Genomic DNA, 6,000 nt, shown 5'->3' with positions numbered 1-6,000 from the left:
GACTGCAAAACAGCATCCACTAAAGCCAACATGTCCACATCTAAATGACAATCTGGTGGCATTAAGGTAGGGACAGATTGCCGGCAAAGGTCTTACAGGGAAGGCACTTTTTAATAAATATGATGAACTTCCTTTTGATGAAAGCCTGAATAGGCCAGGTAATAAGGTGCAGCACACAGGAAGGTTTCAAACATCAAATCCTCTGGCAGGTGAAAAGTAACGCAGGAGTATTATTATTTTAGAAGTGTCTTGGAGGTTTTCAAAATGCTGAGAAAATAAGAGATAGTAAAAGACATCAAAAATAGTGTCAAAAGCAGTTAGGTACTGCTTTAGAATTTCGGGGGGGGGGCGGGGTTTGTGAACATTTATATTTAAGGGTTTCTTTTATTGCAACAGTAAGAGTCCAGAAGCCATATACTACTTTATCACTCTCAGAGTATTGAGAACGAATAAAAAAAAAAGCAATCTAGGAATTACTTAATGTTATATTTTGTTTCGATCGGAGCTATAGACGTATTACGAGGCACTTTGCAGCCATGTGTGATAATAGCTTGGGAACACACGGTGATTTAGAATCAAAGTCAGATGATTTTAAAAGAATTTTAATTCTCCTTCTGTATTTCTCTTCTGCATGGAACTCAGTCTCCACAGACAGTATTCTGGCTACCATCACTTTGATCACCTTTAACTGGAGGAGGGCTACTGCTCAGACACTGCTATTCAGACTCACGGGGGTTCAGAAGTGGTGGCCAAACTGACAGGATGGCTGGCACCTGCCCCGGACACCAGGTCGAGTCTCCTCACGTGGCCTTTGCTGGCAGGAATGAGGCCACGGTGTTTTACATGGGTCATGTTTTCTGCTTCTTTGCACACTGGTAAATGTTTCATGGGCGTTAGACATTGTAGTCTTTACCTTGTTGGATATTAGATATTTTTGTGTTTTTAACCTGAGTTCTGGGGCACCATTAAACTACTTGGAAACAGTTTGATCCTTTTAGGTGCTGCTTTTATGATATTCTGGGAGGGTCCTGAGCAGTGCTCCGTCTATGGCTACTTACTCCTCAGTACTGAAACCAGGCCATTCTGTGCGCATGACCCAGCGCTCCGTGAATGGGCACTGTTCCCAGCCTTGTATTGTTACTTCTAATCCTCCCAGGCAGGTTCCTCACACTTGGGCTGTTCAGTCCTCAGCTGAGTTCTTGACAAGAACCCTCTGCACATCTCCAGAGTTCCTCTGCACAGCTGTCCCCTCCCCAGCACGCTGTCCTGCAAACGCTGTCCTGCAAACTCCAGCTGCTTTGGTCTCCACGGACATCCTTCTCCGTGTTCTCAACTCAGAGGGTTTGCCACACTCTCCCCGCATGCATCCCACTCTCCCCACCCTCCCCCCGTGCTGTGTCCTAGCGCAAACGCTGGAGCAATTGTAGGACTCGCCTCGTTTGTTTCTCGCCTCTTAGGAGACACTGTTTCCCTGTCCAATGTCCATGTCCTGAAAACCATTGTTTTATGTATTTATGTGGCTATTTCTTGGTGTGTGTTTTTCAATCGTTGTTTCAGGCAGAAGGATAAGTCCAGACGTTATTCCATTTGGGCCTGATCAGAAGTCTCCTAGAGAAGTTTTTAACTTTTCTTTATAAAAAATTCAAACTTCCATAGAAATTGTGAGAATAGTATAATGAATGGTTGGTTATATACTCTTTACCTAGATTCAGCAACGGCTAATATTTTGCCTAATTTGTTTTATTTCTCTGTAGATAGGTAGATACAGATATACATGATGCATAGGTCATTATAGTTTTTGCTGGATCATTTAAGACCAGGTTGCAGACATCACGCCTCTATCACATTATTATGTCCATTTTTTAGAGGAAGATACAGGCTCAGAGAGGCGAAGCAACTGGCTCAAGGCCACAGAGCTGCTAATCAAGGGAGCCAGGATGAGAACCCAGGCCCATCTTTCTTCACACTTAAGGTTTTAACCACAACATTTTACAAGAGCCACTGTCTTTACCCAGCACATGAGAAAAGAAAGGTAAGACTCCAATAGCAATTCCCCATGGAGAATGGAGAGAAAAATCAAGAATTCTTTCTTCCTCCATCTTCAGTCCACTCTGGTGGCTCACCTTAGGCCCCAGTTATCTAAACATGTCACTTGTTTTTGGTCCCATCTAGTTTATTAGAGCAATTCCGTGCCTGCCTCGTTTAGCAGGAGTGAATTTAATGTGCTTGACTCCTCAGGGATTTCACACTCATTTAGGCCCAAAGAACCAATCTGTTTACTGATTCACACATCCTGACCTCTTTCTCTCCTTGCAATCCAACCTCAGAGGGGTACCAGGAACTCACACTTTTCAGGCCCCATTTGCACCTGGCTACCATCTTGTGTGTGTTCATTGGGGCTCCTCTAACACAGACCCATCGTGGGAACTGGCCACATCTATAGAGAAAAGGTACAAACTCAAAGACCTAGGAAAGAGACACAGGAGGACCTCCTGCTGGCAGCTCCTGCTGGTTGACAGGGCCCCCTGTGGCCCACTCACACTTTCATGCTACAGAAGTCTGGATACAGAGGTTACTGAGTCTCCAGCGGTTTGGTTTGTACTGAACTCAAAGCCTGGCCTTGTGAAAGCTGTGTTCTCCCTCCAGCCCCGTCTGACTGGCCATGTCAGGGCCCTCTAAAACCACTGCGATGGTTTTCTGTTCCTGTTACAGTGTCTTCTCATCACAGCATCTTCCTGGAAAAGTCTGTGATTAATGTTTCATTTCAGCCCATTGCAACACAAGCTGCTTCCTGGCAGCTAATGGGAGGGAGGGAGAGCAGGGGGGAATCCTGCTTCACTATTTCCAGCTAAATGCCACTTCCTTTGTGAGACTTTTCCAGATCGCTTCTGCCAATGAATCCTTGGGCCGCAGCCCTCCCCTGCTCTCCAACTTCTCTGACCTTCTAGAGCAGTGGCTCTCAACCTTCCTAATGCCACAACTTTTTAATACAGTTCCTCATGTTGTGGTGACCCCCAATTTCATTGTTACAAATTGAACATAATTAAAGCATAGTGATTAATCACAAAAATAATATGTAATTATATGTGAGTTTTCTGGTGGTCTTAGGCGACCCCTGTGAAAGGGTCGTTCCACCCCCAAAGGGGTCGCGACCCACAGGTTGGCGACCCACAGGTTGAGAACCGCTGATCTAAGGTAAAAGAGGTCGATGCCCCTGTCTAAATAGTCAGGCATTGCATGTTTTTAATCTCTTGTGGCACACACCGGCTGAAAATCGCTACTAATCCAACATACCACTGACCACTCGATGTGAGACAGCAAAAACATCACCGAGGGAGCACTGGAGCCTGTGCACCGCCCCTCCCGGGGCCCCTGAGACTCACCGACTGCCCTTGCAGCTTGGTGGTTTCCGCTTTCCCTGGATGATCATCACGGTCAGACCGGTCTTTCTATTAGATAGAAACCCAACTCACATATATTTATACAAAAATGAATAGAAACAAGATATCTGCTCACATCGTGTAAGTTTAATACCAGCTCTATGTGGGAATACCGCTTAAAGCCTCTGTTTCCTCATTGGAAAATGGTACCATCTTCTTTTGAGGTTATCACAGGGATTGTGCCTGTGATAAGTAATGTGTCTGGTGCGTGGTAACCCCTCCATAGATGGTAGCTGGTATCAGCTGGAATTGAGTAGTATTTGTCTCCTTAGGAGTGGGACAGTTGTGTTGCTAGCATGTTGTTACTAGAGGAAGTTGGAAGCCAGGAAACAAGGGGCAGTGAGGCAGGAGCTTTTATTCTCACACGCAGCAAGGATTGCTGGTGTGGACGGCCATGTTGCTGACCTCCTCCTTCACCGTGAACTGCCCAGGAAGCACCCACAGTGCCCTATTTCTTTTTCTTTTTTATTAATATGTTTTTATTGATTTCAGAGGGAAAGGGAGAGATAGAAACATCAATGATAAGAGAGAATCATTGATCGGCTGCCTCCTACACGCCCCTTACTGAGGATAAAGCCGGAAACCTGGGCATATACCCTGTCCAGGAATCGAACGGTGACCTCCTGGTCCATAGGTCGATGCTCAACCACTGAGCTACACTGTCTGTGCAGCCCTGACTATTTCTTGACTAACAGGCCAGCCCTGTAGCCAGAGACCGGGTGAACTCATAAAGAGAGGTTTTGCCACAGATTATCTGGGGAGCTGAGAGCTCTGTGGTTTGAGGTGGGGTTTTCAGACCTGCTGGAACCCAGAAAATTATGTGGGACACCTCTGAAAGTTTAGGGGTGCTCCTTCTAGCATGCGTTCACTCAAACATTGTGTTTATGTCCTGTATCTATATTTTTGTCTTTTGGATCAAATCAAATTCTTTCTTTGAGAGTGGGGGGAGAGAGGATTTAGGGTCTGGTTAATAAAATGTGTAATGACAAACCGACCAAAGTCTGGAAAACCTCTTCAGAAAGGACTACCTTAATCTCTAGTTGTAGATCTTCAACTATTCCTACTAAATATTCAAAGGTTCTTAATGTGATAGTTATCAAAACATACCCGAGATGTAATGTACTCTGTTCTAGAGACAAGTAAATGTCAATGTTTCCATCAGAATTTGTGATGAACTAACATACAGATAATCAGATCTGGCTTGAGATGACCTCGGTTGAAAATACAGGCTCAAAAGGGACATGCTGTTTTCATCAATTCCCAGGTTGAGGCTGGCGAGGACAAAGGGGATTTCTCTTCCTAGGCACTTGGCCGGTAGCGCAAGTAAAGTTGCCAACCCGGATAAAGCTGCTGCCCATGTGAATTGTGGGCTTGTGATCCAAGCAGACAGGCATTTCCTAAGTATTGACAGCAGTCACAAACTATAGCACCCCACCCAGCCCATATCCCCCCCCCCACACCACTAAAATAAAACTCTTCATTAAAGCCCAACAGCAATTAAACAATTTTTAATCTTCACTCTACATATAAGGCAACCTGAAACTTAGAGCAAGATTTCAAGAGAGACACATCTCTCCCTAGCCAGTTTCGATCAGTGGATGGAGAGTTGGCTTGTGGACTGAAGGGTCCTGGGTTCCATTCTGGTCAAGGGCACATGCCTGGGTTGTGGGCTCCATCCCCAGTGGGGGGCGTGCAGGAGGCAGCTGATCAATGATTCTCTCTCATCATTGATGTTTCTATCTCTCTCTCCCTCTCCCTTCCTCTCTGAAATCCATAAAAGAATACTCACCTTGCATCTTCTGTGGCTTCCTCATGTCCCAGTTGCAACTTTAGGAACCCTGATAAGTGCCATCTAGGTTGTAACCAAAACCTTTGGGAGGCCCAGGCTTTCTCCCTGTGAGACAGATATCAGGCCTCATTATCGAACCACTCACTCCCCCTTTGTTGCTTCGTGTAATAGAGAAAGTAGCCTCCAGTCCCGGGACTTGATGAACACGCTGAATGTGTGTGTGTGTGTGCGTGTGTGTGTGTGTGCGTGTGTGTGTGTGTGTGTGAGAGAGACAGCATAGTAGGCGTGCACAGCAGGGTCCTTCCCCGGCCTTCTCTGTGGTCCTTTCAGAAAGTTCCCAGACCACTTCTACCACAGCCATAATAATTTCTCAAAATTAAGTTTTACTTTTATCCAAGAAGCACATCAACACTAATAAAAGAGAAAAATGGTAATTGGCGTACGAGCTACCCTTTTCATTGGCTAATCAGGGCTATATGCAAATTAACTGCCAACTAAGATTGGCAGTTAACTGCCAACAAGATGGCGGTTAATTTGCATATGTAGGCACAATGCAGGGAGGCGAAAGGGAAAGCAGGAAGAAGCCCCCTGCCACTGACAGTGATCGGAAACCCAGGGGGGAGCTAAGAGCTGGGGGGCAGGGTAAAGGTGGCCTTTGCCCTGCCCCCCCAGCCATGATCGGAGAATCAGGTGCCTTTTCCGTCCTGGCCAGTGATAGCAGGAAGTAGGGGTGGGGCCAGCGATGGGAGCTGGGCATGGTCGAAGCTGGCA

The sequence above is a fragment of the Myotis daubentonii genome, chromosome 12, assembly GCF_963259705.1.
Source record: "Myotis daubentonii chromosome 12, mMyoDau2.1, whole genome shotgun sequence".
NCBI lineage: Eukaryota > Metazoa > Chordata > Mammalia > Chiroptera > Vespertilionidae > Myotis > Myotis daubentonii.
Note: the sequence above shows the minus strand (reverse complement) of the source record.